The sequence below is a fragment of the Tursiops truncatus genome, chromosome 10 (genome assembly GCF_011762595.2).
Source record: "Tursiops truncatus isolate mTurTru1 chromosome 10, mTurTru1.mat.Y, whole genome shotgun sequence".
NCBI lineage: Eukaryota > Metazoa > Chordata > Mammalia > Artiodactyla > Delphinidae > Tursiops > Tursiops truncatus.
The window spans coordinates 48,598,144-48,621,117 of record NC_047043.1 but is presented as its reverse complement, the minus strand read 5'-3'; the positions used below and the strand labels follow the sequence as shown (position 1 = coordinate 48,621,117).

Sequence of the window (22,974 nt, the reverse complement as noted above, 5' to 3'; positions counted from 1 at the left end):
AAGTCAGAATTTCAACATATGAATTTTAAGGTGACACAATTCACCCATAATAAGGTCCCTTTCAGTCTTTTATGCAGTTGGAAATATATTAAATACTATTTACTGTGAATGAAAGCTTTTGGCCATCACCAGAGACCAAGGAGCAGTTGCCAGCAATGACTGTATGGTCCTTCTATGTTAGAACAGGTCAGAAGCTGACAAAACAAAACAAAAAACCCCTGACAAATGGCAGGTTAAACGGCCTTTTATAAGACCCTGTAATTTGAAGCTTGGCAAGGAAAACCCTTGCAGAATGTCTTCAGAAAGACAGTGAGACATGATACTATGAAGGAGCCCTCGCCATCTGACTCCATGTGAAAGTGCTGGACGAAAGGAGATTGATGTGTCCAGTCAGCTTCAGAAAGAGGCCTGCTCTCCATTCTTTGGCACAGGTGGTTTAAAAACTAACACTGAGTGTGGGAAGAAAATAAAAAGGAGGAAGAAAGTGGAATGAGGGGAGAATCTAGAATCATGTCAAGGCTTAACAAATCACCCACAGAACCCTGGAAATGGTCTGGGAGTCACTAATACCCTAGTGAGATCTCTGTTATTAAATTGTTAGTTTTTATCTACCAGCTGTTCTGGACTCCCACTTTGGTGGGGCCTAAGGGAAATTACAAAAATAGTCAAAGTGGTTGTGAATTGTTTAATTTTTCTGAAAACAGTAACAGGGACTACTGGGTCAGTCACTACAGTGACCCCAGGATCAGAACATCAGGTTTATTCCCACTCAGATACATGGCTTCCTGGGACTCACTCTGCCAACTCAAGTGCAGCTCAAAGATGAGGGTGAAGAGAAGAGTATGGGCAATGTCTTAGGGTAGGGTTAGGGTTAGGATTAGGTTGTGTCCCTAGATGCAGTCCTGAGGCAGGAATCCAGGCGCACATGATTTACTGAGGGGCTGATGCAACAAGGGAAGTGAAACAGGAGAGGAGATAAGGAGGAGCCGGGTACAGCTGTGGGCTCAGGCGAAGTCTGGCCCCGGTTTCTTCCATGGAGGGCTCTGGAGCATCTTCCACACCACTGGGCTTGTCCTGCCTTGATACGAGTGGATGGCTTTTTGTACACCTTATCAACTGGTTACAGCAGTAGGCTCCCATAGTAGCAGGCGGGAGGCCACACTCTGGCCCAGGGCAATGCTCCAGAGAATAGGGCAGTCCTGAGCCAGTAGCAAGCAGCACTGCCAGCCACGAGAGGAGGGTGTCCTAGCCTGGCAGAGAGATGGAGAACAACCCATTTCAGGTAGGGAGCTCATCTTCTAACACCATCTTTTGCCACAGTTTTGCCTTTACTTTGTAATGAACAAGTCCGCAGATTTCCTTTCAAACCCTCAGTTTTGTAGCTAAAAATTATTTGAAAAAAAAACACGTGCAAAAGAATGCCAAGAGTCCCTGAAGCTCTGAAACTCTGTGATTCCATGAGTTCCACGTGATTGTTTTAAGATGTATCCTCATGTCTGGGCAGGTCATTTGCCCCCTTTCTTTAAGCTTCATGCCCCCCTTTTGTGTATTATTTAGTATCCCAGATGCTAGGACCTTGAAAACTATATTTCCTGGATTTTCCAGCTGACTTCTGGTTAGGATGGCCCATAGGAGGGACTGGTGGGAGATTGGAGGAGAGGAGAAAGGGAAAGTGCACTTTCTCTTGGCTTTAGGAGGTGTCACCAGTGTTGGCAGGCAGCTACATGTTCCAGCAACTTTAGAAGTTCTGGTTCAGCTGCTAGCTCCAGCACTATTGCTGGAAATGGCATGGCTGGCCAGGCTAGCAGTAGTGTCTGGCAGCTCTCGCAGTGGGATTGGTGGCCCTTTCAACAGAAGTAGGGTCTTCTAGCAGTGTTAGGGACCAGTGTGCCCTGTCATCTGGTGACACCACTCCTCGGTTTTGTTTGGCCAGCCTGAGGGGTATCAGCAGTTTCTTGTTATCATTAATCTCTGTGTTACTGTGTCCTCCTCCTCTAGTTTCTTCTTCAGTCCTTCTAACATTTTGTAAACAATTCCTGTATTAAAGGCCCTCAGTTGGAAATACCTAGAGTGGTTTCTATTTTTCTTGTCTGGATAAACAGGATAGGATTCCCTATCCACAAAGAAGCTAATATGGTTTGCAATAAGAATGACATCAAAGACACCGCGCAGGTGGTTAGTTGCAGAGCTCAGAAACAATAAAGGGAGTGTCTTGGGAGGGGTGGTATCTGCTATCCTTATTCTAATAGGTTACTCCTTGCCCCACTTCCTGAGTCAAAACTTATATAGATGTCATTAAAAACGAATACTGCTTTTGTTTTGAGTTATAATTTTCCATGAATATAATTTGCTATCCATATAAGATTACTTAAACTTTTCTGTTTAATTTAACACTCTTCCACTTTACAAATTAAAAATTACAAATGTGGACTTAATTTCTGCAGACAAAAACAAAACCAAATATCAGAGAAAGACCACGTCAAGCTGTGGATCTCCACCAAGACTTTCCATGTGTGCCAGTCCAGACACTTCAGAAGACTTTCATCAGAGGCTTGCCAGTTAGTGTCTTCAGCATAATTTCCTCTGTGGGAGAATGTGCGTTTTGCATCTTTATTGCCCCACCACACACAGGGTATTATTTTTTTCTTTTCCATAACGGTTTTTACAGGATATTGAATCAGTGTTTTCTATATAATAACGGCTCTATACATATTAACCAAATAGGATCAATCAGCATTTCTCAAACTAGCTGCATCGGAATCACCTCAAAGAAAAAACTGATTTTGAGTGATTGGGGCCCACACTCAGAGGTCTGGGATGGGGCCTGAGAATTGACACTTCAAACAAGTTCACAGGAATACTGATGTTGTTGGTCCATGCTTCACTTTGGGAACCACTGGGACAGATTACAGAACCCTCTGAGAGTTAAACATATCCAAGTGATGAGTTCTTACCCAAGACAAATGGATATTTCCAGCCTATGTCAGTGCCAACCTGATAATAGGCACAAGCTCTATTATTTCAAAACTATATTCCATCATATACAGGTTGCCAGACCTCAGCCATTTATCACTGATGTTTTCTACTTGTTTTACCTTCTCAATTCCTTTGAGAGCGGAGAGGGACAAGCACATTGTCTCCCTGAGTTTTTGAGGCAAGGGAAATGTTTGGTTAAATATTAAACATTAATTTACATGTTCAGATAATTTCAAAAACTGACTTACTGAGTGCAAGATGGGGCATTAAAATCTTATTTGTTCTGTTCAGTGCAAGCAGGATAATCCTTGATCTTAGTAGATTATTAAATTGGACAGGTCAGTAGAGTTTAGGTGAAATATTGAACTTCAAAGCTAAAGAATGTTTTGAGAGCTAATAATTAATAATTATGATGGATTAATTTCTACTTATACAAGAATGCTAAATATTAAAAGTATTTTTATACCAAGTAACTAACTTGAAAAAATATTCTTTTGGCAGATTTATATAGCTATTAATAAAAAGTTATGAAATTAATGCCAGTGAGGTAAATAACACCATATTCAATTATAGTAATATTCAAAAATAGAGAATGATTAAAAGATAGTATTGGCTTTACAGAATCATATACTTGCTTATGTGACATTCCTCTCCATTCAGGTTATAAAAAGGAGTTGACCTTTTTCTCTAGTCCACCTATTTGCCATATAAGATTCTAGAACTAAAAAATACACATTTCTACTGACATGCTGAATAAGTTCAAGAGCCCTGTAGAAATATAAAATGCAGTAAATATAAATTTATTCATTCATTGAAGAAATATCTAAACAAATACTGGATACCCACTAGATTCCAGGCACTGTTCTGTCCCCTGGGCATACAGCAGTGCTAATCACAAATGCCCTTAGCAAGGTTTCATTCTAGTAGGTGGAAATAAACAAGTAAAAAGTAAATTAGTTAATACATTACAAATGCTTTGAAGAAAAATAAAGTGGAAGTAAGGATGGGGAGTAGGGAATTATAATTTCCAAAAGGGCATTCAGGGAACACCTTATTAAGAAGGTGACATGTGAACAAACACTTGATAGAGAAAAAGAAGGCAAATGAATATTTGGGAGAATATGGGTCCAGGAAGAGGAAGTGCTGTGTATTCAGGCCCTGATGCCAGCATATACTTATGGAGCAACCAAGTGAGGGAAGACAGTGGGAGAGATGAGGAGAGGGTTAACTATGGACCAGCGATATTCCAAGGTCTTGTAGATTATTCTAAAGACTGGCTTTTACTCTGAGTGAGATGGACAGCCATTGAAGGGAATTTTATTAACCATGAGATATAACTGGTAGTTTCAGATAATGGCATTGGTATTTAATTAAGATTAGAAACTTTATCTGTGCCGTACAGTTGGAAAGTTTCGTATAGAATCCCTACCACAGTACCAGATGTGAATGATAATTAATAATTTTTTTTCTTCTTTGAGCATACAAAACATACAAAATGAAAAAGATCAGACTGTTTATAACTGGTTACCAACAAGTTGTACTCAAAATGAAATATGTTCTAAGATATAAAACCTAAAAGAGAAACATTGATGAACTTCAAGGCTTACTTATTTAGAGCAACTGTTTACATTGCCATCAGTTCTGTTTGTGAAGAAGAGGGCTATTATTAGAAAGATTATGTTCACAATATCATTCCTGAAAAACTGACTAATTTAGGCTGGTAGGGGAAGAAAGGGACAGAGGATGGAAAGGGGAGGAGGAAAAGGAATCCTAAGATACTGAAATATTTCTTTGGCATAAAATAATAGAATCATCAAATCTAGCTAAGGCTAAAATATGCAAACTATTTCACTTTCAAAATATATTAACGTTTTACAAAGAACAAATGAGAGAATTCAGTTATTACATGAGTCACTGATATATAATGTGTTGTGTTTTTCTTGGGGGCAATATAGAATTTATTTATTCTTCAGTGGCCTCAAGTTTAAAAAACACCATTAAAAATAGTAAAGAAGAGGTCCAATCTACCTAGATTCTCACACGTGAAATAATATCACTAAATATTTATCTTTCAGAAATCTGGTAACAACTGGTTTCCAAAAGTCTGGATATGCCTAATTTCAGCCACTAGCATCTTCATCATTTATTCTATGCATTTCCTTAGCTGGTACAACCTGGAGAACTGGAATGTTATTTTCACTAAGCATTATTCCTCAAAATTATTTTCACTCTTCCTACTTAGACTGGGGCTTTGAATATTATTCCCTTCTTTTTCTTCTAGCCATCTCAAATAGCAGTTTCCTTTCTTTTTTCTTTCTTATTCTTCCTACCCAGTTAGTTGTTACATTGTACAGAAATATGGAATGATTGTCAATGCGGCCTCTATGAACTCTTTCTTATTTGGTGCTCAGAGATGAACCCCATTAACCTGGAAGTGTTCTAAAGGATGCTTCAATCCACATATACAGCTCGGCTTCAATTAGCAAGATTATTGTTCAAAATGTTTAAGTATCTTCTAAAGATGCTTTTAGCTTAAAGTCTGGCTCCGAAGAAACATAAAATATTTTCTTCTCATCTGAGCCTATTATTTGTTGATATTTGGTAAGACAGTCTTTCCTGGCTGGATTCTGTTTCTCTGGATAATGCTGTATCATCCCAATTCGATTGGACTGCTAACATATTTATAAAGAATCATTGCCTCAACTTCAGAAAAAAATGACAAGTTATAATAAACATATAGGCTAAGAATAACCTTGATGAACAAATGCAGGTGGCATCCAATCCCCTTAAATATCAAATTTCTGAATCCGAATTAGAGACATTATCCTCTTTCTGTCTTAAAAGTGGTGAAATCCATGGTCAAAGAGAGTTCTAGATAATTTCATCATTTTCAAGGGGATTTATGTTTACTTATAGATCAATTCAATTGCCGTATTTAGTAGAAAACAATTTTAACAGATTTTAAAAGTTTATCAAAATTAGGAAGATGAAGCCATAGAAATTATCCAATTGAGTAATTAATTCATTAATTCATCCAAAATATGTATTGAGCTCCTACTTTTCCGAGTACACTCTAGGCACTGGGAACACAGCCTTAAACCAATTAAGAGTTTCCTCCCAAGGAACTAACCAAAACCTTAATATTCTCTTTATCTTAAATACCAGTTTTTAAAAAGAAATAACCTATGACTATCACTGACCATAAACTATTGTGAGGAGCTCCCCATGGTGTTGTCAGACTAATCACAAGAGTTCTTAGGTAGTATTGACCTCTTGAGGCCACTGGACCCCTTACATCTCCCAAGATTGCCTCTGGTGACTACCCAACATTTAGTCCATCAATTAACTGCTCAGGGCTGTTGCATTATTCCAGGCCCCAAGAGAGAGGGAATTTTTGTTGTTGTTGTTCCCTTCTGGAAAAATGCCATAATATTATTAGGAGAATCAGAAAAAATGTTTCATTAAAGGCAGCAAAAATATCTTCATAGCCACTCTACTAACCAAAACTATAGAAAAATTGCTTTTCTTCATATACCCCCAAAAATGGCACTACTGATAATCCAGAGTAGAAATCTTCAATGTGCAAAAAATTAATTACAGTTTTTGGAATATGTTATCTTTGGCTACTAAGGAATTTTAGAAGCCATCAGCCATTTGTGTACTTCATAGGGATGATAGGCATTAAATCTATCTCCCTCTTTCTCTTTTTCTCTCTCTCTCTCTCTCTCTCTGTCTCTCTCTCCCTCTCTCTCTCTCTCTCATGAAATGTTCACGGACACGATTCAAAACTAGAGACTATTTTTTATTTATTACATTATAAATCACAGGGAAAAGTGTGGTGAGACAACATTAATTCAATCCACATTTTTTTGAGTTCCTACTCTATGAGAGGCATTGTATGACCAAGGCTGTTAAAATAAGGCACAGCTTTCATCTCCAAAGAACTATCCATCAGGCAGGAACCTCTGCTCAGAAAGACCCCACTGTCTTCCATCTTGGTAGATAGCAAACTTATACCAACAAAAACCCCAGACATTTATTAGAGCTAGGTCAGATTTATAGTCACAGCTAAAGATATTCTTGGAAGGATCAGATGTTTTATAACATTTATACTAATAAATAAAGTATAAAGCTGGTGTCTTAGCAGCACAAGCTTTGTATGGCCAACCCATTGGTGGATTACCCCTTTTCTTGAAATATCTTATCATTGCCATGTCTTTCATTCCTGGCTTCCCAAGGAGAGGAAACCTCAAGATGCACAATTTGAGAAGTGAGAAGAATCATATGGGTAGAAGTCAGAGATAACAATCATTTAGAGATGGGCAGGGCCATCAAACAAACTAGTGTGGTCAGAGAACTGTGGGGGATGAAAAATTTACTTACAACCCCAGTTCTCTCCTGGTGTTGGACTTCAGCCTGTTCACAGTTTATGTTGACAGCTTGGACCCATCATCAACTTCTGGTCACTTGGGGAACGACTGCTTATTTTCATTGTCAAATTTTGTACCCCAAGGATCTGGGTTTCCTTTACTATATACATTTGAAATGGGCTAAGTTAATATATATAAGGCATTGCCTGTTACTCCAGAAAAAATAAAACGTTTATTTATTGTCAGTTAATCTTAATGTTCTCTGTTTCTTTCTAATACTTAGACATAGGTAATATAAATTGGTACTATTGTTGAAAATACAAGAACATGTCCAAGTATATAATTAGGCTCTCTTTCAATGCTTTCAATTAAAAAAAAGTCACGACTCATAAATCTACACATACATGGCTAATTCTAATCACATTTATCACATGCCTTTTCTTTTTTCCCATATGTTGTATTTTTAACAGAACAATCCCACATAATAAACCCTTAAGTATAGAAGGATGCAAATGCTGTTGCAAGATGTGTAGACCACTCAGTTGATAATTATGTAAAGTAATAAATACAATAGTTGGCTGTAAAGACAGAAAATATGTACACTGAGGGTACACAGTAGCCACAGGGCCTTGTAACAGGCAGTAGGGACTGAGATTTTTATCAGATGAGTGCTCTGGATTCCTAGCTCCTGGGAGCTTCCTTGTTCATCTCTGAGTTATAGGCTTGTACCATTTGACACGGTAATATGGCAGAAGGACAGATGCAAGGAGAGCAAAGGGAAAAGTGGTAATTCAACCCTCTGTATAGGGTCTTCAAAGTCCAGCAGCAGGTCATTGCCAATATCACCAAAAATCTTGACTCAGCTGTACAATTCAATTAAAATAACGATAAAGGGAGAGAGGAAAAATGGAATATCTAGAATGATGACCAACAGATATGAAAAAGTTCAGAGTCTGAATAAAGGAGAACCCTTAACAATGACATACATGAAGCAGGATAATGCATTACTAAGTGGACAATTAAGGGAAAAAGATGATGTTAATGGAAAGAGTAGTGATCTAAATTAAGTAATCTAGCAGGAATCCCAAGACACTGCTCTGAAAAAGAATGTAACAAACTTTACCAGAAACAAGAGCCAAAAAACACTAGACAAACTTAGAAGTCAATTATTGTCTTCCATTTAAATTTTTAGTCTTTTCTTTAGCATATTGAAGAAATAATAATGCCAGATCAGCCAATGGTAGACAATAGCCCAAGGGAATCATGTTTAAAAAACCCAACAAATCAGAACAGCAAAAAGTCTCATCAACGTTGAAGTCCATCAACCCTGTATCATTGACTCTTAAGACAACATTTCGGGGCCATAAAAATTCCTGACACAAAATGTGACATATATGAAATTTTGGATTACTTCTTTTGCTCCTCAGGCATCTCATTCAACAGCATCTCTTGTGCATTTATGGGTGCTTTTCAGATATTTTACACCATGAAGGGAAATTTCTCTTTCTCATCATATACCAGGAATCAATTTATCACATTCCTAGATAAACAACAGACAACTCAAAATTTAGGTAAGGATATAACTATAAAGTTTAATTCTTTATATTTAAAGCATAGTCCGTGGACGAGCAAAGTCAATGTAATTTAGAAACTTGTAAAATATACATCATCTCAGGCTCCTTGACAGACCTAATGAACCAGAATCTCCATAGTAACTTGATATTTAGGTACTGGTATGCCCATGACATTTTGAGAAGTATTGTTTTAAACCATTTTTCTCTGTAAGAAGATGCTTTTTTTTTTCTCTGTGTGCTTGTAACAACTAACCTTAGCAAGTGCTTCCTACTTGCCATAATCTCTTCACAAACATCCTCTTATTGATTCTTGCTAAAACATCATGAGTTCCATTTTTGTTACCTTCATTTTACAAAAGAAGAAACAGAGTTTTTTGCAGAGAAATTCAGATAGGATCTGGTATGCCTAGGATTGAAACCTGGGGAGTCTGTTCCTAGAGCTCTTAACCCCTATACTCAATTGCCTCCAGATATATAATTACTAGAGTTTTTGTTTTTGTTTTGTTTTGTTTTTTTTTGCGGTACGCGGGCCTCTCACTGTTGTGGCTTCTCCCGCTGCGGAGCACAGCCTCCGGACACGCAGGCTCAGCGGCCATGGCTCACGGGCGCAGCCGCTCCGTGGCATGTGGGATCTTCCTGGACCGGGGCACGAACCCGTGTCCCCTGCATCGGCAGGGGGACTCTCAACCACTGTGCCACCAGGGAAGCCCTAGAGGATATTTTTTGTTGGTTATTTACCTTTCAGTATCTTGAAGCTTTCCATTTTCATGAATTTTGAAGAGAAGCTCTGTCAAGGGTTAATTAAACCTATGTTTTTCATAGATACTTAGATTCTCAGTCCTCATAACATTCACCAGCTTGGATGAATATGTGTCTATCTTCTTTTCCTTTATCATTTATCAACCATTAACAGCTACATTGTGCTAAAAGAGCAAGACCATTTGTATTGTTTTGTGTGCATTGATTAGTATTGACTGCTTACACTAATCAAAGTCACTGTATAATTTCACAATATTCAATCATTTTATTTTTACATTACACATCACTCAAAACAGAACCCTGCCTCCCATGACAGTCTCAGAATCAAACACTAAAAATAACAAACATGTATTTTTATTTCTACCCAAGAATCAACAACTTCCACCAGGAGCCATAGCTAAGGACAGCAGACAGTAGCAGGCTATGTGAGTGGCTGCCAACGCTTCCTGACAACACAGGTATTCAAATTCAGCACTCAACTCTCAATGGAGAAGAAACCTCCCTCTTAAGCAATAAGATGAAGAATGAAGTTAGTAGATGGAAAGAACAGAAGGGTTAAAACAGAACAAAACAAAAGCCTACATGACAGTGTACAAACGGTGTTTGGTTTAACAGAAAACCGAAAAGCCAGTATGCTAGCTGCAGAACTGCAACAGAATAAAGGGAAAACCAGACTCTATCTCCAGTGTCTTGTGTTAAAGGAAGCAACAGTATATTCAGCAGGTGATAAAATGGGAGGACAAATGTCTGAAAACATTTCAAGCTTGGCAGTGACTGTGGACAGTCACAGAAATTTCCTCTTCTTTGGGGGAATGTGACGACACTTCCCAACCTTCCTTGTGCGGCAATGTGACTGAGTTCTAGCCAAGGGGATGTGAGCCGAAACGGCACGTGCTCTTTTCAGGTGTGGCTCATAATCATCATCCACATGTAACACACTGCACTCTGACTCCATTTGCCAGCTAGTGGGGAAGCCCAGAGGATGGAGAGCCATAGGATAGAAGGGCGTTGGTTTTCTGAATCATTATGTGAAATGCCACCCACCAACTGGGAGTATCTCAGAGAAACATCCGCTATCATTGGGTTAATACAGTGATATGCTGGGGCTTGTTTCAGTAGTTAGTCTACCCTAGCTACGTAGGAGGGAGGGAGGGAGCAATAAAAAGACAATTTGATTAGAACATAAAAAAGGATTGTGAGCCAGAGCCTTAGGTAGACAGTTCACCTGCATTTGCTCACACTTCCAACAGATAACAAAGTCACAAACTCACATAGTGAGAGTTTTGCTCTCTTCAGCTTACACTGCATTGTCTACAGTACCATGCGGACAAAGTCTCAGCATCCCCAATGCCATTTCGTAGTTCCCCCCAGGAGGTAGTCATGAAGAAGTGTTTCCAGCCTCTTCCTCCCTGGTTTCCTCTCTTATAACTCCCTGCAGAGGGGGAGCTAAATGGTCCAACTCTCTTTCCATGAAAGCTCACATAATTCAAATGCTGTTAGTATTCATAAGCCATCCTTCTTCCACCCAGCAAGGAGCGCTTAACCAAATGACCTCATTCATCTTCCCAGGTGCTGTGGTCCTTGATTTTTTGGAGGCAGAAAAACAAATGCTCTTACCCCTAATTCACAGATCAAGACACTGAGGAAGAAGGAGTGTGAGGCAAAGGCTCAGAATAAAACAAAAGGGCTGCAGTTTAGTGGCTACAGGAAGTAAAGCAGGTGGAGCTAGAGGCAAAATTCCAATCTTCTGAGTCCACAGTCAATGAGGTCAGGTTTGGGGGGACTAGTACTGCCTTAACAAAATGGTTGTTAATGCTTAGAAATCACACACACACACACACACACACACACACACACACCCCAGTTTATGTATTTTGACTTCTCTTAGAAGATGGGACCACACCCCAATTTATGTATTTTGACTTCTCTTAGAAAATCAGAAGATGGGGTCACACCCAACCCATATTCCTACATCTCAGGGTCCCTTACAGTGCTCCCCTGTCCTCCAGGTTTACTCTCTTTGATTTGCTGCAGTGTCCACATGACAACCTGTGGCCCATAATTACTGGTGACCCTGAAGACATATGAGTCTGTGCCCCTATATTTACTACACGTCATTAAAAAGGTAAGAAATCTCGATTCTTCCATCACTATTTCCCTCCCTTACTACATGCAAGTTTTATCATTTGAAAAATGGGTTTAAAATGATCAGAAGTGGGGTTATGTGCAGTGTCTCTTCTGTCAATCTTTCCCCCCTTTTTCCTTTTTTAAAAAATTTTTATTGGAGTATAGTTGACTTAAAATGTTGTGTTAGTTTCAGATATATAGCAAAATGATTCAGTTATACATATACAAATATCCACTCTTTTTTAGATTCCTTTCCCATGTAGATCCTTACAGAGTATTGAGTAGAGTTTCCCGTGCTATACAGTAGGTTCTTATCATTTGTCTATTTTATATATATTACAGTAGTGTGTATGTGTCAATGCCAATCTTACACTTTATCCCTTCCCCCCTACCTGCTGGTAACCATAAGTTTGTTTTCTACATCTGTAACTCTATTTCTGTTTTGTAGATAAGTTCATGTGTACCCTTTTTTAAGATTCCACATATAAGCGATATCATGTGATACTTGTCTTTCTCTGACTTAGTGTCTACACCTAGCAGAGGTAGCAGCTAAGTGGCACCTACAAATGGACTCAATGCCAATCTTTGTTCCTTGCAAAGAAGGAGCGGGGAGGAAGGCCACTCACAAGGGATGCAAAACACTACAGGAATTCTTGAGCACAGAACAGTAAACATGCACCAAATAAGTGAACACATAACAAGGTTTATGAAGACACTGAAAATGGGGCCTGACCAAGCATACCTTGCAGTTGAAGACTGAACAACTTCTGTTTTATGGAAAACATTAGACCTTCCCAAGCATGGTATCGTGGTCAAGAAATCTGACTCATGGCCAGGTCACAACAGGTAGAATTATAACAGGATGATTACCAGAGATACATAATGGCGTTTGATATTGGTGGTTTGGAGAAGTAGCTACCAGGCTTCTTAGGTGAAAAAATATACCCCCAAATGATATGTGCAAATACCACAATGAAAGTGTTATCACTATGAAAGGATGATTATGTTAGTTAAGATTTAGGCACAAAGACTGTTATCACCTAGAAGCCCATAAACACATTCTCATCCTGGTCCATGGCTTGGAATCCTTTAGCTACAGGGAAACAAGACTAGTCCTGAAATTACTGCATCTCTGGCCTTGAGTAGTAAAACATGCTTCAGAGATGTCTGCCTTCAGCTCTGTAACATCTTTTAGATTTGAAACAGAATTATGCCTCTCCAGTGATGATGAAGAGGAGGATAAGTTATAACTTAGTCTTTTCCAGGTTTTACATTAAAATTTGCTATTCGATATCAGTAGTCTTCAGAACAACCATGAAATGTAAGTATACTTATCCCAATTTTACAGATGGGGACATGTCACTTCAGAGAGTTTAAGTAGCTTATCTGAGATCTCACAGCTAATAAGCAACAGATCTGGAATTAAACGTCAGGTCTGTAAGGATCTAAAGTTTTGTCACGATGTTGCTATCACAAAGATTTCTAAGCAAATCTGAACAAGTAATTTTTATGAGGGCTTTTATTTTTCTTTTTCCAATTAATGACTCTTTTCTAACCAATATCTCCAAATATCTGTCCTCTTCTTAATCCACTCCTTCCTATGGAATTTGACTATACAGGCTGTTTCTAGTCCACCTGCCCACCTACATGAATCCTGCTGCTGTCCATTTCCTTACTTCCTACAAATTCACTCTTCTAACCTTCACATATGTTCAGACCAAAGGGAATAAAATAGCCTTTGGGATTTAGAGGTCAGCCTCTAGGAGCAGAAAATACGATGAAGTTTGCATTTCCATTGAGTTCAGAAATTCACAAGAGAGCATTTGACTTGGTAAAGAGGTTCCCTTGACACCTCTGAGATACGAGGGCACCATCACAGGACAGACACTGGAAATATTTGAGAAACAAATTCCAAATATTTTGCTTGTTAAACACCATTAAGCCCCTTTTTGTTCACCTGTATTAATCTAGACACTTCCCAAAAGACCTTCCTTTGAGAAATTTTAGTTTTGTCTCTTGTTTCATGTATGTGAGCAATAAAATTCTGCCGCACCTTCTTAGTGAATTCCTCCTCAAATGCACGTCAGGCATGTAATTATAAGATCATTAACAGGAGAGCCAAAACCCATTGATTTGTGATTAAATATTAAATGGCTGAAGGAAGTCATAGACATTTAAACTACTTTTTGATTTCTTACTTAATCTTCAGTGTTTATCTGGGCTCCATACACTTTGACAAGCACCCTAGGTGATATTTTAGGTAATTGCCATTTATATGTGTTTTTGGCTTTCTCTTCACATCATCTCCCAACTCCCTACAAGGATACAAAATTGTGGGAAAATCTACAGGTTTGGGTAAAAAAAAATTACAATGAGAATTTATATTTATAAAAACTAAACAGGATAGAATCACAGCAAGGAAATTATGGCCACGTCCATCCCTATGTGTGTCACATGTTTAGGAAGACGGGAATTTGCCAATACATTGAAATGTCCATATTTCTCGATTGTTTGGAATCAAGGATGTCCTAGTTAGCTAAAGTAAAACAAGAATGTGCTTATATGAGTTAAAAATTCCATGTGTTAGAATTTGGTGACATAGTTTGATTTGTTAACATGGCCTTTGCGTAACTCCAAATGGAGATAAGCCATATAACAAGATTCCCTGGACTTCAGGAGGGAAATTATCTTAATGATGGTCAGGATGAGAAGGAGATACTTCTTTACATTTACTGCCATGTGAACATATTACCTATTCAAAAAGTAAATAAAATATCAATTCAAAATTAATTAAAAGTAAAGAAAAAATAATGTGGCAACAGAAGGGAGGAAGGAAAGGAGAGAATGAGGGAGGAACAGACTTTGAGAACCTTGGACGAAAGAAGTTATGTTTATTTAAAATCACAATTAGTTCTGAAGTTGGAGATGAGTATAAGTCACCCTGTTAGTTGTGCCAAAAGGCCTCAGGGCACCTTTTAATACTCTCAAAACAAGTGGTGAAGTTCCATGGTTCCTAGGGGATTTTCCTAAAGCTGAGAAGAATGAGACTGTTTGTTCTTCTGTACTGGGTGTTTCAGTGACATGAATTAACTCATTTGCAATTGAAAAATAAGAGACTGATGTAAGGACAACATGGAAGTGTGTTGGCTCCTCTGAGATTCTTCCAAGCATGCTCATGTTTTGAAGTGAGCAGAGGTAAGCTTTCTTACAAGTAAAAAAATAAAAGAAAACAAAACAAAACAAAGCAAAACAAGCAACCAAAAATATATAGTAGACATCTCCAGATGTTTAGGGAAAAGCTTCAGAATTCTGCAAAATTGCCTTCCTTTCATGCAGGATGGTTCAGAAGCTTCAAGAACCTCTCTGCTTTCTACTCTGCTAATATATCTGACAAAGCTGTGAATGCAGGTCAAGAAGCTGCAAAGACATTTCTCTCATGTTAAAACAATTGATTAATAAAATGCAGCTGAATTTAGTTTTTAAAATTGTATCATAAAGAGTCTCTAGGAGAACTGAATGCCCTCCCACACCTACATCCAGAAGGAGCAAGTACTTACTTCAGGGTGTAAACTTGCATTGCTAGTATTTTTTGTAAGTGTTGGGGTTATGAATTTTCATAGGTTTTGTGGAGTCTGCACTATCTTTATTTTTTCCACAAGTTTCATTATTTTTAGTGCATGATTTTGCAGAGCATGAAATCCTTAAGGAACTCATATGTGCTGTTAGAGTAGAAAACCCTCTGTATGACTTTCCATTCAGTAGATCCAGTGGATTTCAGCCATCCTTATATAAATCCTCACAGTGGAGACTGACTCATTCATTCAGTCTTCAACTAATATTCACATCCCTCTCCCCATGTAGCTACTGCACCAAAGATATGAAAACCAGTAAGACATGGAAACCGGTCATTGGAACTGAATGGGGAAGTGCAGTCATAGGTAGTATCAGGACTCAATGCTTAGCGCGTCTGGGATTGGCTGGGCCAGGGGGGTGTCTGGTAAGGAGCTTCTGACGTGACTGCCAAAGGCCCCTCCCTCTCGGTCTTTGTGTAATGCCCTCCCCGTGAGTGTGGGCTAGAACTAGTGACTTGTTTCTAATGAATAGAATGCAGAAGAGATAGGATGTCCTTGTCAAGATCAGGTTATAAAAGGCTGTGATCCTGTCTTCTTTACATTTTCTCTGGCTCTGCACACTTGCAATGCTGTAAGCTGCCCTATGGACAAGCCCATGTGCCAAGAATCTGAGGCCTCGGTAAAACAGCCCACGAGGAACTGAGTCGTTCCAACAACTCAGGATGCAGCTCCTCCCCTGAGTGCAGTCCTGGACAACACTCTGAGTACTGCCTTGTGAGACACCCTAAGCCAGAGGGCCTAGCCCAGCCACCCAAGGATTCCTGACCCAGTGAGACTGTGAGATCAAAAATGTTGTCGTAAGCCCCTAAGTGCTGGGGTCATTTGTCATGGAGCAATGGACAGCTAATCCAGGGGTGGTGGCACTTCACTAAAGATGGAGCATCTGAGCAAAGGTAAGTGATGAGTCCAAGCTCTCCAGGCAGCTGATGGGTGCATTCTACTGGTATTTAGAGTGAAAGCAGGTACACAGCTTGCTCCGGGAGCTGCAGTAGACTAAATATCACTAAAAGATGAGGTGCTTATGGAGAGAGGTAGCAGGTAAGACAGTAAAGGTAAGCAGTAGGACATTCACAAAAGACTTGAGGATTTAAAAAACATATGTAATAACCTTTATATTTTCAGAGAAATGGGTGTGATCAGTTAAAAAATTATGGCAAGAATTCAGTTTAAAAACTCATATATCGGGGCTTCCCTGGTGGCGCAGTGGTTGAGAGTCCGCCTGCCGATGCAGGGGACACGGGTTCGTGCCCTGGTCCGGGAGGATCCCACATGCCGCGGAGCGGCTGGGCCCATGAGCCATGGCCGCTGAGCCTGCGCTTCCGGAGCCTGTGCTCCCGGAGCCTGTGCTCCGCAACGGGAGAGGCCACAACAGTGCGAGGCCCCCGTACCGCAAAAAACAAAAAAAAACAAAAAACTCATATATCTATATCAGAGAGCTATGAATTCCCCAAATCCTACCGTTTTAGGATTGTCAAAGCATGTTTCTGGAAGAGGTTACCTCCAGCAATGAATACACAGTCTGGTCCAAATACAATATACTCCTAATCATCTCAAGATCTTCAAAATCCTAAGCTTTTGAAGACACTAGGGAGTAACATAACTTCTTTTATTTTGTGCATTTGTTCCACACTGAATTACTGTTATGAATTTCCCCTTCTACTTAGAAACCTGACAATGGAACATTTAGTCTTCTTTCTTGTGATCGTTTCATGGGAAAACTTTGACCAGTTTTTTGGAGTTTGATGAGTCCCAGCTTTCAAGGAGAACAAGTGTCTACAGAGAGTGAGGACACTTCGGGGCAGGGGCCACCACAACCCCACAGGCATTCAGGGTCTAGCACTTGATAGAAGAGAAGAAGGATATTTCAGAAGCCTGATGTTTGCTCCCAGATAATTCTACCTATGTACACACACATTCAGAAGGAGGATGGGAGTGCAAAAGATAGTTGACTTGCCTCAAAGCCTTTTCCACTTAAACCAAGTGAGAGATTCCAAAAACAGAATATCTACTTTAAAAGACACATTTAAGTCTCCTCCCTTTCTTCCCTCTGATAACTAAACATCATCAAGGCAGAATTGCGGGAACAAGGCAAGACCAGGGAAAGGGAAGAAGAGGAAAAATGAGCCCTTGGCTGGTGTGGGATAGAGGTGACTTTGAATGAACAGAAAACAAAAGCATCTCTAAGAAGCCTTAACCACTATTTGAAAGTGGACATATTTGTAAGAGTCCTTAGGTGACAGGCTAACAGTAGTGAAATAAAAAGACAAAGCTGTCAAGCGGCTGTTGGTCCTGTTCCTTTTAAAGAATGAATAAAACCAACATTTGAATGATTTCTTATAATTGCAACGAGAACTCATGATGAGGTGTAATTACACATGTGTTCCTTTGAGAGTCTCAGCTACTTGTATTGACTTTGCTGCTTCTGGTATTGAACCTGGAATTGTCTGGCCACACTTGCTCTCTGCCTATGAGTCAATGTAGGCCTCTCTTCTGGCAGTCTGTCAACCACAATGATGGAAATATTCTGTATCTGCCTGTCCAGTCGGGAAGCCACTACTTACACAGCGTTCTTGAGCACTTGAAATGTGACTAGTGCAACTGAGAAATTGAATTTTTAATTTTCTAAAATTGAAATTAATTTAATTTCATGGCACATGTGGCAAACTCTTACTCTATTGGACAGCACAGATATAAGGGAATGTCGTGAAGAGAGCAGAATTGTGTGCTACCAACATAAAGTATGAGGCACACCCAGCAAATTGTACCCAGCATACTCAACAGATGAAAAGTAATGTGGGGCTTTGCAAGAATCCCCAAATGTAAGCCATGCCAAGGTGCACATAAGTAGACAATATAAACTTAAAAGACTATATTTTGTGGAGGAGGAGAAGGGCTTGGATAACAGCCAGCAATAATTCACCCAAACTGCAGACTTTTTAAATCTCATCAAAGTCATTGAACGATTCCTATACGGGTAGTATGCCTTTCATGTTGCAAAACACCAAATATCACCTTGCAAATTTCTAACTGTGTAGGGAAGTACAACAATCACCAGCTTGAAGTAGATTTTGACTCAAAGCTAAAACATGTTAAATGAATTGACTTCTAAAAAAAGAAACCAAAACAAATGTGATGGGGAATAAACAGTAGTAAAAATGATACAGTGAAATGTAAGATCCCCGTACATGGGATCAAAACGTGAAATAATTGCCTCATCTTGATTTAACTAAAGTTCAAAATCTAACTTGATTGAGGGCAGGCTGATAATTCATATACGGTAATAAAGGAATTTATTATTGTTCTTTATATAAAGACCCTTCTGTCCTGGGACATTCCTTAGACAGCATCAGACACCCTAGCAAGGAATGAATAAAACACAAAGCTGAACTTTTACAAAGCCAAACTCATTCAGCAGATATTAATTTGAACAGAGGAATCAACAATGTATACTGATTTCCAGATAACAATCACTTGTGTAATTCAAGATCTAGTGTTTAAAGCAGAGAAAAGAGTGCCACATTAGCAAATACCTAGAGGTTCCATTGCTCAGATAAGCTCTTAATATTGCAGTCTCCTTTGTGAGTCTCCTGCATTCCCGAGTCATTTTAACTTGTACTGAGAAATAGCCTTCAGAAAAAGAACCACTGTTCTTTTATTTGTGCCAATTATACACTGAGATGTGGGATCATTACAAGTCATGCTATAAAATATTTTTTTTCTCATTTTCATTCTGTAAGAAGTAAGCAACATTTCTGTAAGGATTAACCCATGCCATTAATTTCTCATGAATGCTTTCACATTTTCAGATGAAAGTTGTTATACAAAGTAATACAGAATTGACATGTTTAAATTATTGTGTAAATATTTCAATTAGTGACCTAGAGAATACATTTCATCTGGATGGAAACACACATTCTGACTCATGGAAGTATTTATATAAATGCCTGGCATGAACTACTCTTCAGATGTAGTAACCCTACTTTCATCTGTACTTTGGAGTCAAACAATTATAGTACTTGCAATCAGAGACTAAAATGTGCATATTATATTAGATAAGAGTCCCTAACTAGGGTTTATTTATAGTTTGAGTGAACTCTTTAGATAAACTCACAGTGACAGTTTTTGTGGAATCTACACCCAAAACTAAAGAAGAGATGACATCCTTAGGAGCAGAATGATGGGTACTGAGATCAGTCTGCATGCTCCATCCCAGACACACCAGCCTCCAGGCCCACACGCTTCAGACTCTAGGCCCAAATATACCTGTGATTCAGCAACAGTTTCTGTGTGTACATAGAGGCACATCCAAACAACCGACCCCTAGGGGCCTATACCACCTACAATTACAGAAATAAAAACACTTTTAACTCCATAAAAAATTGAAAGCGAGAAAGTACAAACTGTGGTTGAAACCTGTTCAAAATTACAACCAACAACTGAACACAGCATTTTACATTTCCTCTTTTTCGTGTCCACATAATATGTTGTGTTATGACTGCTAGAGGCTTTTTGGGAAGCCCGTTTATCATGGATAACTTGGGGGAAATTACTACATTATAAACCTATTAGTGCCTGGAATTCCCCTCTATTAGACTCAAATGTTTGGATTCAGAATGACCAAGCAGTGATTATGCAAAGTTGGAGAAATGTTCAAAACACAGGAGTAGAAGAAAAGAGGTCTGGTGCTAGTATAATGATTTTTCAGAGACACCTCAGTTTTTAGAGTGTCAGAAGGCCATGCACTGGAAAAACATTCTGATTTACGGGAATACTATGAAATTATCCTAACTGAGGGTTTTCAGAGAAAGAAAATTGGCAGGGTATTAATTACTGTGGCGACACAAGTTCCCCTGCTCAGTGGATGAGTTTTCTTCTCTCCCTTTTTTTCAGTCTTCACATTCTGTATTAAAATTGTGATGATGGAAATGATTCATGATCGATATTGCCTAGAGCTTGACATTCAGAGTCACTGACATACTAAATATCTGCTCACTGTCTCTTTTCTCCATAAAACCTATCTCCAAAATTGCCCACATCAATAGAGAAATGACATGCAGAAGAGTTCACAAGCCACAGTGCTTTCCTTGTAGAAAAAGAACTTTTTCATCTTTCTTTTTCTCCTCTGAAAATTGCATAGCATCCTTCATTTATCCCTGCACAAGGAAAGAAGCAAGTGGACCTGAGAGTCAGACCCCTTCCCTATGACATTCAGAAAGGAAGGTCTTGTCCAACTTAGAACTTTAGGCTAAACTAAGACCATCTTAGCCATGAAGGGGAGGAGTAAGGAGGAGAAAAACAGCAACAACAACAACAATAGCAAACCAACCTGAAGAACCCAGTTTGGGGGAGGGTGACAAAGAAATCTCACCACAGTGAAGCCCATGCAGGCCCCAAACTTTGTTCCTGAAAGCTCCCCATGAGTGGCTGCCAACGCCTGGGCAATGTGATTAGCTGCCTGAGAAAGGCCCAGAATTACTCCCGTCCTGACTAGATTACTGAGTAATTAGATTGGGAGCACTCTTCCCTGACTGGAGCTGTCAGATTAAATCTGGCTGGTTCTCTTCAGATAACTGTCATGTCCTGCAAAAACAAACAGAGGCTGACACAGTGAGGATCTTTTTTTAAAATGTTCAAAGAATCCAAGTCTCTATTTTCTCCATAATAAAATATGAGAAATGTTCCCTGGACATAAGGGTTTATTCAAATTGTCATTATATTTGATGAAGAAAATGCTACCAGACAAAGCCTGGCCACACAGGCTTAACCTGTGCTGGTAACTGCAAGTCACCATGCTGGACCAGCCACATCTGGGATCTTCGGATGGAAAGAAGCCTGAATTACCCAGAGAACGAAGCCACTGGTTCTGTTTTGATGCTCTGAGTCTCTAGGCCTTTGTTCAAAGGAAGTTAAACAGGGTGTGTTGAGCACCTTCTCCCAGCAGGAGCAGAACCTCTGGGGCCCTTCTTTCTTCTCCTCTGAGACAAGCACACTCACCCTTCACACTGTAAAGATGTCTCCCCAGTTCCTCCCAGACCACACGGAACAGAACAAGAACAAAGAAACCAGTAGGAGAAAGGCAAGGTCCCCGGCAGGAGGTACGAGGAGGGGATGGAGGGGTAAGATGATTTTAGGTAGTACACGTGAAAGCGTATATTTTTATTTATGTTATTTATATGCAGTAAAAATTATTAATATTCCCTTTATGATAGAAATAGAAAGTTTCCTTTAAAAACATTTTCAAAAATAAATATGAGATCAACTTAAGGAAGAGGAGCATACAGCTACAGCAAAACTCACAAATGTACCAAAGACTGAAGGTTGAGAACCCAGGTGTAAATGAGAGTGGAGCGCTGGGAGTCACAGCTGATGGTGAACCCAGCACATCCACTTGACATTGCAAGCTCTTGGGCGAGTTAACTCACTTCACTGGCAGCTCGCAGGCATTATCCCCCACGCATTATCCCCATTCTGATTACAGGTGGTAGTAAAATATCAGCAGTACGCCTGTCACAGTACACAGGTTCAACAGATGAAAGCAGTTATGGTTTTTAGTAAGGGAAATTGGATGTTTTCTCTCTATGAAAAATGCTCTAGAAATGTCAGTTCCCTTTGACCCCCTACACTGCTGCTGGGAATTTAAACTGTTTCAGCCACTATGGAAAACAGTACGGAGGTTCCTCAAAGAACTAAAAATAGAGCTACCATATGATCCTACAATCCCACTCCTGGGCATATATCCAGAGAAAACTCTAATTAGAAAAGATACATGCACCCCAATGTTCATAGAAGCACTATTGACAATAGCCAAAACACAGAAGCAACCTAAATGTCCATCGACAGATGAATGGATAAAGAAGATGTGGTACATATATACAATGGAATATTACTCAGCCATAAAAGAGAATGAAATCATGCCATTTGCAGAAACATGGATGGACCTAGAGATTATCATACTAAGTGAAGGAAGTCAGACAGATAAAGACAAATATCATATGATATCACTTATATCTGGAAACTAAAAAACTGATACAAATGAATTTATTTACAAAACAGAAACAGACTCACAGACATAGAAAACAATCTTATGGTTACCAAAGGGGAAGGGGGAGGGATAAATCAGGAGCTTGGGATGAACATACACACTCTACTATATACAAGACAGATAACCAACAAAGACCTACTGTAGAGCACAGGGAACTCTACTCAATATTCTGGGATAACCTATATGAGAAAAGAATCTGAAAAAGAATGAATGTATGTATACGTATAACTGAATCACTTTGCTGTACACCTGAAACTAACATTACATTGTAAATCAACTCTACTTCAAAAAAAAAAAAAAAGTCAATTCCCTTTGGGTGGGACTTGTCAAACTTCCCTGTTCTAGATTCTCCAAGAGGGATCCCTTCGCTTCTAAAGGCTGATACGCATCTCCAAGGCCACAGAGGTCCCAGGCATGGTGCAGTGGGCCCTTGCTCCCCTTAGATACCATGACTCAGCACTAGCATCCTGGTGTGTCTGCTGCCCACCCCGCAG

At 39.3% G+C, this 22,974-nt stretch overlaps 1 protein-coding gene across 17 annotated transcripts in view; it reads right to left on the bottom strand.

Annotated features, from left to right (window-relative positions):
* The window catches only part of RBMS3 (RNA binding motif single stranded interacting protein 3), a 715,503-nt gene that overhangs the window by 305,197 nt on the left and 387,332 nt on the right, over positions 1-22,974 (bottom strand). The gene's annotated exons all lie outside the window — the stretch shown is intronic.